Source organism: Trachemys scripta, chromosome 1 (genome assembly GCF_013100865.1).
Source record: "Trachemys scripta elegans isolate TJP31775 chromosome 1, CAS_Tse_1.0, whole genome shotgun sequence".
Lineage (NCBI taxonomy): Eukaryota > Metazoa > Chordata > Testudines > Emydidae > Trachemys > Trachemys scripta.
In genome coordinates, this window is record NC_048298.1 from 197537546 (window position 1) to 197550011 (window position 12466).

Genomic DNA, 12466 nt, shown 5'->3' on the forward strand with positions numbered 1-12466 from the left:
ACTGCAGTGTGTCCCGGTCATGGCCCCTTTCTGTCATGTATCCTGAAATCTGTCTGTAGGGATCATAATTCCTACTGGACTGGGGGGAGCGTAGCTGGGACTGGACAGCCTCCTCTCTCCAAATGCAGCTTCCTCTCTCCAGCAGCTCGGCATTGCTCCAAGCGGGGGATCGCCTGGTGCATGGAGCAGGCATGAACACCTGGAAAGATGCACTGAGACCACTGCACACGTCACCAAGCAAACAGGAAATTCCCAAGGAATTTAAGGGGTGGGGATGATGGTTGGTCACCTGAGGGCAGGACAGTAGAGTTCAAAGCGATGACCAGAGAAGTGAGAACAGCCACTCTGGGACACCTCCCAGAGGCCAATCGCAGCACTGTAATCAACCAGGGTGTCTACTGGCACCGTGGTGCTGTACCCCTGGTGTACGCCTCTCATCGGGGTGGGTTTTTTACAGCACTTCAACCGCACATTTTTTGCACACTAAGTGGCTTGGCAGTGTGTACACCTCAGGAGTTACAACTCAGAAAGCTGCTTTACTGCACAGAAGGTTTCCAGTGTAGACAAGGCCTTAAGTGAATACAGCATTACACATCAGATACTCCACACTCTAGAAACACCCAGATTTCCCCCATTCATTATTTCACGTGGAGGAAGAAAAGCCAATGTAACACATCAATTGGGTCCCTAGTTTACTTTTCCTCCCTGATCTCTGGGGATTAGGAACTCTGCAGGACCCCCAATTTCCCCTCGTTCACATTGCCAGTCTCCCAAGGTCCGAGTGGCAATGTGGACCCCAGCTACCCATGTCCTGCACTGCTCAGTGGATCTTAGGAGGCACCTACAGGGTTCCCATTTCTCTCCTGCTTCTCTTTGCCCTGCATAGATTTTATACAGTATCCATCAGGCCTTTTGGACTTGGTAGCACATATGTCAAAGTCAAAACAATAAAATGAATTTCTTGTAATCTATTCTTTATATATTTCTTCTGAAATTGTACAATCAGTTTTTCTTTTACCTAGAAGGATCCAAAAAAATTATACAGCCTGTAACATAAACAAAAAAAGAAGAAGCCATTTTAAGCATCTAGGCCTAATTCAGCGTGGGGCTAAGGCCCCCCTGAAGTTAAAATTAAGCACGGACTTAACTTCTTTACTGAGTAGGGATGAGCTGCTGAATCAGAACTTCACATTGTAAAACTCACTTGTCCACGTGCCTCCAAAGTTTCTTTACAAAATGTGCTGTGAAAGTAAAGAACAAAGCTCCAGTTCCTATTCAAAGGTTTAAGTGCGTACAGGGCTTAGAATTGAATTCTTATCTGTGGAGCTGCTGCAGAGGGACTGTACATTTAATGACCTGTAACTCAAAAACTGGCATGACCAATGTTTCTTTCTATGCAGAAGACATAGTTAGGGATCACTCTGTGACAAATCCATTATTGCAAAACAAAGACCTGGTCCAGAAAATATTTATACATGTTTAGTTTTACGCAGGCAGGTAATCCTGTTGAAGTCATGGGATTACTTATGGGCGTGAAGTTACATAAGTGCGTAAGTGTTTGCAGGATCAGGGCCCAAACTTATATTTGTTTTGTTACACAAGACTGTAAGCCAGGATTAGACCCTTGGTCCTTTAACTTCAAAGCTATAGGCCTCTGCTGTATGACCTGAGAGAAAACTGACGGTACATCTACACTACAATAAAAAACCCATGGCACTGAAGTCTCAGAGCCCAGGTCAGCTGAGTCAGGCTTGCAGGGCTCAAGCTGTGGGGCTAAAAATAGCAGTGTAGACATTCAATCTTGGACTGGATCCCAGGCTTTAAGACCCTCCCCTGTCATATGGTCTCAGAACCCAAGCTCCAGCCCAAGCCCAAAATGTCGACATTGCAATTTTACAGCTCCACAGCCCAACCCCCACAAGCCCAAGTCAGCTGACCTGGCCAGCCATGGCCATGTTGCAGGCCTTTCATCACAGTGTAGACATACCCCTATTGAACTCATGTAGGGTAGGATAGTGTTTCTCAATGAGCTATCCATTGACCAGTGCCGGTCCCTCAGATCCCCTTGACACAGTTTAGGAAGGCAATAAGCCAGTCCCTGATATGAAAAAGGTTGAGAAACACTGATATAGGACACTCAGGTTCTGTCTAAACCGCAACCAGCCAGTAGAGGGCAAAATTTTCATTCTCTTTCCATCTCAACTTTACTTAATTACTCCACATTGTTTTTTAAAGATATCCTGTCAACAATTTTCAAAGAGATTTACCTATATGGAAAGCTTGAAGATGTATTAGCAAAACATTAGTAAAGTACAGGGACATTTTAAAAAGGTAGGCAAGGGAGATTTTCAAATCAAGGTAAGTTATTTTTAAATGACCTGAAACTTAAATTGTTTACAGTGTTGTAGCTGTGTTGGTCCCAAAATATTAGAGAGACACGTCCAATAAAAGATATTATGCCACACACCTTGTCTCTCTGTAACTGAAAAATAGTTTGACCAATTTTGTTCAGCCTTTCCAAAAAAATTTAATTTAAGCCTTCAAATTAAACAAGATAATTTTCAGACCAAACCAATTTTACAGTCAGATGTTATAGGGGAGCTTAAAAATAGGGATTATAATGGAATCTGGATGCAACGTTGAATAGAAAGAGTCTACTGTATCTCTACAAAGTATGTTTCTATCGAGGATTAACTTTGTTGCTCTTCTGTGCCATTTTCTATAACAGTGATTTTTTGTTTTGTTTTTATTTTTTTAAAAGAAATAATGCCGTGGCTAGAGAAGACTGTGAGGGCTTGTTGCTATTAAATGTGAGTGTGAGGCCTTGTTGGTTTTAACTGTAAATCAATTTAAGCCCCACATTTGGTTAATCGGGTCCAAAACATAGTGGGGACATTCTTAATTTGATTCAGACCATCTACTTAGCTTACTTCAATAAGGAATTGAGTTATGCTAGGTCCATATAACAGAGCAGCTGCAGCCTCACATGGCTTTGATGTCTGTTCTACATGTCACCACGGCTACTTCTTGAATGGTCCCTTGCAAGCCTTCTTCCTTCAGCAAGAATCAGCACAGGAAGATTTAGGTTTTTTAAATCCCTCAAAATTGCATCTTCCAACCTCTTTCCTGGTTGGTCTCATGCTCTGCTTCCTTTGACCTCAGCTCTATGAACCTTGTGTAGAGGCATAATTTTTCTGCACATTGGACATGACCCCACCATTGCAGTCGTCTTGTTCTAATCTGATGCAAGTCTGCAACTTGCCCAGATCGTCTAAGTACCGCCTCGTTCATGACAAACACCCACAAACCAAGCCAATGGAGGTTAAGAATATGTTGTAACTTGACACTGAAAACTGTTGAGTTTCCTCTTCTCAGGGGTTTTTAACCTCCATGTGTCTTCTCCATATAACGGAGTTGTCATTGCTACCATGTTGAACACTTGTATCTTAGTTGTCACATAGACATCCTGTGGCCCAGAGGCCTTTGAAGACATTGACATGCCATTGACACAAGACCAATCTGACATGTGACTTATTTAGTCTAGAGAACCTCCTTCTGTCAGGCAACTATCCAGCTAGATAAAACTATTCATCCATTCAGTGTCATTGCCATCTACATATACCATAGGCAGCTCATTCATTTCTATTTTATTGGCTGCATGCACAGACTTTGCTGCCACTTTTGACTCAGTTCCTCAATCAGCACTTTGGATACTGCTACGCCAGTATGGGGTATCTTAGGACTTAGTGTACCTTGTGGAGGAACTATTCCATGGTACATTTAGCTAGTTGAGGGTCAACAGATGCGTTACAGACTGGTTTTCAGTGAATTGAGGGGTACACCAGGGATGCATTCGCTCACATATGTTATTTAATGTTCTCATAGACTATCTGATGACAAAGCTGACTGAGGCGAATGTAGGAGGTATGAAATTTAAAGATTCATCTTTAGAGGATCTCAGGTATGAGCAGGGCTTGGCTCACAAGCAGCAAAAAAAAAAAAAAAAAAAAAAAAAAAGCCGCGATCGCAATCTGTAGCGGCAATTCGGCGGAAGGTCCTTCGCTCTGAGCGGGAGTGAGGGATCGGCCGCTGAATTGCTGCCAAATAGCTGGACCTGCCGCCCCTCTCTGGAGTGGCCGCCCCAAGCACCTGCTTGCCAAGTTGGTGCCTGGAGCCAGCACTGGGTATGAGGATGATATTGCCTTACTTGGACAGACTACTAACCAACTACAGCTAATGTTGGAAAACCTGCAAAAAACTGCAGGATCTAGGGTGATAAATCAATATAAACTTGGTTTAAATCAGAATAAGAGTGTCCACACAGGCTTTTGCACAGGTTTAAGTCAGTCACTTAAAAATCACACCTTTAGTTAGATCAGTGCAACTTTGAATATAGGCAAGGCATATATAGACATCTCCAATTAAGGCACTGCAGTCTCATTACGAAGCCCCTGATCTGGCATGTGTCTCTATCTGTGTGGGTGGAGCCCTGTGCTCTCACAGGGACTCAGTATGTTACTTGCCAGGTTGGGGCCTAATTTATTAAATTCATTCCATCAACCCCTTTTTAAAACAGTGGCATTAATTGTGCTCCTAATTATCCATTTTTTAAAGCTTGAAAATTAAAAGGATGCACTTATGGGATTAACCACTGCCAAAGGAGGAGGCACAAAACAGGAAGGGAAAATATTATTGTTAAGATGATGTTTACACGAGGGTAAAGGATATGGAATGATTTTCCATGTTTCCAACACAGCAGGAGTCATCTCTTGAGTTTACTTCCGTGTGCTTTTAGCATCCAGGATTTTCTGTTCTGCTGACCACACTCTGTGTCCTTACATTCTATTCACTTTGGCAAGAGTGAACTTCATCCCCTGTGTAGAGGGACAGTCAAAGGCCCGTGCATCACTTAAGTCCTACTTTGGGTTTAAGTGGGATTTAAGCATTGAATAGGCTTTCTGCTGGTCCTTTGCAGAGGGGGTGAATTTTACCCACCATGATTATTTGTTCTCCACTAGGTCTCACAGTACTCACATGTCCCAGTCACATTGATTTGCTAATTTGAGATTGTGGTGGCTGAGGTTGTGGTTCATGACTGTATGTTTTATGCTCCTTTCAACATCAACATTTTATTTGCTTCTGCAGCCCAGCTGCTGGGTAAATCACAATTACTTCTAGTTCTGCTTGCTATTAGCCCGCTGCTGATCTCTAATGTAGTCATTCCCCATATTTTAATTAAATTAATATCTGTTACGGTTAAGAAAGGCAGGAACAGACAAAGGGCTCTTGGCCCAGCATGTCTGCCTCTTTTTGCTTTATCTTAATCCCTCCTTCCTGCTTTTTCAACTAGACCCCCTCAAGTCTTTTTCTTCTCTTGAGAAAAATCTAGCCATCTCTTGAATTTATTTATACACTTTGCTTCAATCGTCTTCCCCAGTAACTTATTCCATATGTTTATTAGGCTTTGCATTCTGCCGCAGTTCCCTATTTACTCCCAGCTTCTGAAATCTTAGATCACATCAGTTCAACTTTTTGTTGACCTAACTGGAGGATCTGTATCACTTTAAAGCTTCAAGACAATTTTTTGGCTTCAGCAGAGGCAAACCCACCCCTCTCTTCCTAGTCCCACACCAAACAGTCTGACGAAAATATGCTGCAATATTTGATGTATAAATAGATTTTGCAAGTTTAACAAAAAATAAAATACAGCTGATAACCCCAGGTGCGCTAACTGCCGAGTCCTCAGCTCGGCTGCAATTCATCAGTTCACAACAAATGCTTCTTTATAATCACATGTAATAGGAAACCGCTCAGCCCCGAGCCATGTGAGCAGAGAATGTTCTCCTCATGATCCCTTCCTGCCCTGCTGCGTAGGAAAGGCTGACATCAAGCACGCCAAGGTTAAAAAAAGGCTGGTTGCAGTCAGAGGAGAGCAGTTTCAAAGGCCCTGTCGAAGCAATTCTGGCCCTTTTCCAGGATGCAGGATCAGCAAAAGGGCAGCAGGCATTCCTCACACAATATGCAATTTTGACAGGTGTACCACACAGCAGACTGCTCTCTCTTTCTGGCCATCTCCCACCGTACTGCTGAAAAATGACACAGGCTGTTGGGTCCCAGACCCCTGCCCACTCACTCAGCGTATAGTGTAGAAAACACATAGAACTGCAATTGTTCTCACTTTCTACCAGCTAATTGCTATCTGGGGTGGGGGGGATTAATTTGCTCCTCTGATATAGAACTCATTGCCCCAAAGTGTTGCACTGCAACACATCTGTAGCCACACAGATACTTCACTGTTGTCACTGTGCTCCACACTGCTGCTTCTCACAGCTTTATGGCAACAGTACTAGCACTCAGATTCCCCCCTTTCCTCAAGCACAGGCTCCTATCACTTGAGCTAAAGGAAAGTCTCTGTTAATAGTGTAGGGCCTGACACAGCTGAATCCTCAATGGCTCCAGGAGAGAATAGCAGCGTGCAGGCAGGGGCGGCTCCAGGCACCAGCGCAGCAAGCGCATGCCTGGGGCGGCAAGCCGCGGGGGGCGGCCCGGCGGTCACCGTGAGGGCGGCAGTCAGGCTGCCTTCGGTGGCGTGCCAGTGGGAGATACTGAAGGAGCAGCACCGGCGGACGTCCCGCAGGCATGCCACCGAATCCACGTGACCGCCAAAAGCCACCTGACTGCTGTGCTTGGGGCGGCAAAAAACATAGAGCCGCCCCTGCATGCAGGCACACTGGCCAGCATGTTACAATCTATTCCAGGCAGACGCCATCACTCTTTGTTATGTATCAAATAAATGACTGGTGTTTTCACTGAGTTGAGGTACATGGGAACAACATGGCTCTAATGCTAGCAAGGGGTAGAATGATAACTGTCTCATTCACAAACAGTGATACTGCATGGAGGTTAAGGTGAACAAGGGAACTTTATTAAGCCCTATGTCCTGCTCTGTCTATGTGGCTGAGTTGCTCCCAGCCTAACTCCCCATGTTCCCTGTTCCTCAGGTGTCCTCTCAATAAGGGTGTCTCCAGGGAACATGAGTCCTCTGCCTCCAGTTCCACTGATTACAAAACATCTTCCTTATTTTACAAACGTTTTAATATAAATTTTTAAAACAAATAATTGACGCTCCGGCGCCCCTCACCCCAAGTCCTTTGAACTAGAGGTTGCTAGCACATAGCCAAGTTGGAGTCTCATCTTTATTACACACCAAACTATGTAACCAGCTGTGTACTTAACAGGCAGCTGCACTGGGAGTCATCAGTCTTCCTGTCACCTGTCTCCGAGTTCAGCAAACTCACTCTCTGTGGAATCTCTACCCTCTCTGAGGGGTTGGCCTCTGGATGACTCTCTGTCTCTCTGCTCTCTGGTGATCTCTGTAGACGCTCCGAATGATGTGTCTGCTTGCTCGTAAGTGTCTTCTGTTCCTTCAGGTCACCTATCCCTCTTGTGCAGTGACCTCGTATGACCTGTACTCCTCATGACTCCTTCAATCAACTCCTCTGCTGTCTCTCTAATGGCTGGATCCTCACAGAAGCACCTGTCTCAAGGGCTGGTAAGTTCTTGGCTGATCTATCGTATTCTAGTGCCTGCTTTCTCTGATTGCTGGCCATCTCTGTTCTTCTGGCTGCAACAGGTCTCCCATCATCGGTAGGAGGATTTTGCCTGCACTGGACTGTTCTGGCACCTTTGTGATGGGGTATCCCAGTGTGACAAGAATGCCAACGAGGAGTCTGAACCAGAAGAAACAGCCTTGTGTAATGGAATCAGCTGCTTTCACAGCTGACTCCACATTACCATTACTCTGTGGGTATGCTGGGGGGGGAGGGAGGTACCTTGAATCCAAGAATTCCTTGAGTTTTTCTGAGGCAAACTGGAGTCTGTTGTCAGTGGATGCAGTGCCTGGAATTCCATATCTTGCAAAGTGGGCCTTCAGTTTGCTAGTCAGTGATTTGTTTCTTGTATCAGCCAGGGCATTGACCTCTCAACAATTTGAATAGTAGTCCACTGTAATCAAGTACTGCTTTTCCTTGAAGATAAATATGTCTGCTCCCACCTTTTCCCAGAGTCAGGTGGGCAGCTCATGTGGTAACAGTCAATTTCTGCTGGCAGTGATCACATGACCAGCAGGTGTCACACCCTTCTACCAAGGAGTGGAGCTGTATATTGAATCCTGTCAGGTAGACACTCTCTCGAGCCTGTCTAAGACACCTGTCAATGTCCAAGTGTATTTTTTGCATGAGAACTTTACGTAATGAGGCTGGGACAACAGCTCTGTCCTTGAAATACGATTCCATATTGCACACTCAGCGCACGTTTAATTTGAAAATATGGTTCCACTCCTATTGGCATTGGCTTTTATCTGCTGGCCACCCTGCTAGAATTGATTTCTTTACTGCCTGTAGTTGGATGTCCTTTTCCGTAGCTTCTTTGATTTCCATCAGCATTGCTGTTGATACTGTGAGATATTGAAGCCATTAACATGTTGCACTGTCCTGATCACCTTCCCACAACTTGCTGATGATGGACATATATGCCTGGCTCATGGGGTCAGCTAACACTAGTAAGCCCCCTGGACAATATCTGTTCTCTACCTGGTAGTATTGGAGGTGCATCAACAGGCACTACAATCGATTTGGAGCACTAAGAAGAGGCTTTGCCATGATTGTCTCCAGAGGTTTGTGGTCTGATTGCTAAGGCTGGAACCAAAACATCACAACTTTCTTACAAAGCTGCTGCTACAGCTTGTTGAAGTCGTGGTTCAAGACATGCAGCCTCCCTTCCAAAACAGGCAGCAGCACAGAAAGGATGCTGTGTGTCTCGTTTGGCTCTCAAAGGCAAGTACGACAGAGAGATAGCTAGGCCAAATTTGAGTGGTGTTGCAGATCCAGTCACTCAGATTTGGTAGGTGGCAACTATAAAAAGCCATGATGTGTGTTAAAAGTTGCAGTTTCCACAAAAAAATTATGGTCCATGATTTTCTCACAGCTTTTACTACGTGGGCCTAGGTGTAGGGTGAAATATCCTATCTCCTAGAACTGGAAGGGACCTTGAAAGGTCATTGAGTCCAGCCCCCTGCCTTCACTAGCAGGACTAGCAGGGTGGAATCGCTCCATTCCAAATACCACAGCCAGAAGTTTTTTTTCTATTTGGGCATACCCTTGTTTGGTCTCTGACAGGGCTCTGCTGGCATAAGTGACCAGCTTCTCTTGAAAAAGAGCTATTCCCCAACCCTTTCTCTGATGTATCACACTGGAGTGTCAGTGGCTTTCCTGGCTGATAGTATTTCAGGTGTATCTGTTGTCATTTGTTTCAGGGTGTCAAATGCTGCTGGTGGTGACCTGCTGAGTAATACTCAACATCCTGCCTGGTGAGTGGACGTATGGGTTCCACTGCCGCAGCCACATGTGGACAGAACATGGACAGAAAAATTATAACTATTATGAAGTGCTATACCCCTCTGCCATCCACTGGAGCTGCCATGTCTCCGACTGCCTTGATCTTGTTGGGATCTGCTTTCAGTCCCTCTGCTGTGACCAAAGTACATCATCTCACATTGTTTGAGTTGCATTTTTTCTGGGCTGAGTTTTATGTTCTCTTCTGTATCACTAAGATTAAGATTTTGTCAGGGTTACGTTTAGTAAAAGTTACAGACAGGTCGCGGGCAATAAAGAAAAATTCATGGAAGCCATGACCTTTACTAAAAAGAATGAGGGGGGGCCTGACGGGAGATAACTGAAGCCTGAGTGGGGGAGGAAAGCCCAAGCCCTGCTGTGGGGGGAGGGGGGTCCAGCACCTGCTTGCAGGGGGTCGGAGCTTGCTGCTCACAGGAGCTCGGGGCCCGGGGTCCCTCCACTGCCTGCAGCGGCTCGGAGCTCCAGGGCTAGGATGGGATTCCAGGTGCCCCCATGGTGTCTCAGAGCTGTGGGGGCACCCTGCTGCCCGCAGTAGAGCTCCATGGTGCCCCGCCAGCTGACAGTTCCAGCCCCGGCTGCCCCAGGGCTGAAGCAGAAAATGTCACAGAGGTCTCTGGAACTCACAGAATCTGTGACTTCTGTGACCTCCATGACATAATCTTATCTGTAGTTGTAGAAAAGCTTGTAGTAGTCTGTCATGGTCTCATTCAACTTCTGTTTCATTGCTCCCTTCATCTACAATTAGGATATCATCTGCAATTATGTAGTGCTTGGTCGAAGCTTCCCTGGAAGACCTCTGGTTCTGGGCTGATGCCCATCAGCATGTGCAGTCCTCTCTAGCGACCAAGAAGTGTTTCAAAGGCTGTCAGCATGCTGGATTCTGTATCCAGGCTTATGTGCCAAAACGCATTTCTCACATCAGGCTGTACAAATTCTGGCTTTGGAATGTTCTCAGAGGATGTCATCAATTGTGTGAAGTGGATAGTGGCATGTTTTCAATGCCCCGTTCAGGGGTCTATGCAGATGTATATTTGCCTGATGGCTTCTTTACTATCAGCATACCGCTTACCAGACTGTACTGGCCTCTACAGGTGCTATGATGCCCTGCTCTGCAGACTTTCAAGCTCCTTGCATACTGGATCCTGTAGTGCCGCAGGAATGTTCCTTTATGGTTAGCACATAGGTTCTTCTGTGGGGTCTACTTCCAGTTGCAACTTTCCTTCAAGGCATCCATTGTCTCTAAAAACATCCCCATATACTTTTAAAATTGTCTCCACTGCCCAGAGGACTCCCCCTTTCACTTCTTACACTGCAGCTATAAATGTCTGATGCTGCACCTGATGAGATCCATAGCTTGCATAGCTTATTCCCCAAGAGTGGTCTGTGGTGCTTACCATCTACTTTGGTTAATACCATTTGTTATTTTTCAGGGAAGTTACTATGAGGTCACATTTTCCCCATGGACTGCATTATGCTCTCATTGTATGTTATTAGATTGTGACTACTCTTTGTAATAAGTGTATTTGAGTCCAATTCAGGAATAACATTGCAGGAGGCCCCACAATCCAGCTGAAATCACACCGGGCATTTCCCTGCTAACATTGATGCATGCCTGGAGGCTGGTATTGTCCCTTGTTGCTTTCCCATCATGAGAGCCCAAACTTGGTATGCTCTCAGACGCAAGGAGAGATTCATGATGTCATCCCCGTTATCTGATGTGCTCTTCCCATTCTATACCCGGGTGGCTGGGCAGCATGGTCCGAGCGCCGGGCAGGCAGTGCAGCCCCAGCGCCAGCCGCCCCAAGTTCCCGCAGCAGGTTGGCCAGCCCCAGCCAGCCTGGTCCAGGGCAGGGTGCTGGGAACTGCAGAAAGGGGGCCAGGGGCTGGAGCATGGGCAGGGCCATGCCAGGCTCTTTGGGGAGGCACAGCTTCCCCAGCCTATGATTCTCACTGCCCATGTGTGATACCCTTTGGAAGAAAGGCATTATGGGTAATCTTTGCTGTGTCAGTGACAAATAAAGAGAGTTATAAATATGCTTCTCAAAACTTGACACTGGCAATTGTAACATCACCCCTGCTAATTACAAAGCTTGCCCATGTCATAATGTACACATTTGGTTGTGCTGGGAAGAAGCAGTGACTATTATTCTGTGGGCCACTAGAGTATGATAGGGCTTACAGGGGCTATCACATTCATGTTATGAACTAAAGCTCAGGAGGTGGAGATTCCTCTTCATTCCTCATTCATTTTTCGACCATGTCTTTCATAACTAGTGTAGTGCTTTGATTGGGGATTTGATGGCTCCTTCTGCATAAGACATGTCAGTGATGGGGATGGGAGTAGTCAGGTTACCATGGGGTACATCCTGGTACTTAAGGACTTTCCAGCACCATGCTTTGGTAACAAAGGGCTTGAAAACAAAAAGAGCTTTGTGGCCTTATGCTTCGGACCCATCACTATGTCTCTTTCCTACTGCTCCATCACCGTGATATCTGAGTACCTCTATACTTGGGTAACCACTTACCCAACAAACTAATAGCCCATTGGGAACAAAAAAATATTTATTCTACCAGGCATATATGTGCTAAAAAACTACCAGCATTCTTCTTGGACTCTGGATATGATTAGAGTACAGTGGGATGAAAAAATCTGGAGCAGTTACATAATCAAGATAAAAATAATTAGACAGATGAAATCCTAACAGAAATAATCCATCTTTTGGAATGATCTGACAAGTTTGAAAAATTTAGATATCTTCATCAAGCTATTATGACCCTAAAACACATACATGCTTTGTTTTATGTGTTCTTAACATATACAGGACATACATGAGTAATTATGGGTTTGCATTCCATCTTGTTGATGGCAGAGCTGGGCACCAGAGACCACTATAAATAATCCGTAAATGATCCTTCAAAAATAAATAGTCTATCAGTTTAGAGAAAATGATAGTTGGCATATTAATTACACATCTGTTTTATGTGTTTTTTTTCCAATGCTGGAGAATCAGATTAAAAAATAAAAACAACTGAAAAACAAGTCCCCTCCAATG

The 12466-nt window shown here is 45.1% G+C and overlaps 1 long non-coding RNA gene across 1 annotated transcript; it reads left to right on the forward strand.

The window, feature by feature from the left end:
• Positions 1-7279: 7279 nt before the first annotated feature.
• On the forward strand, positions 7280-9684 carry LOC117871207. Its single transcript, XR_004644179.1, has 2 exons — positions 7280-7552; positions 9314-9684. It is a non-coding gene; the product is annotated as an uncharacterized LOC117871207 (long non-coding RNA).
• The last annotated feature ends 2782 nt before the right edge of the window (positions 9685-12466 follow it).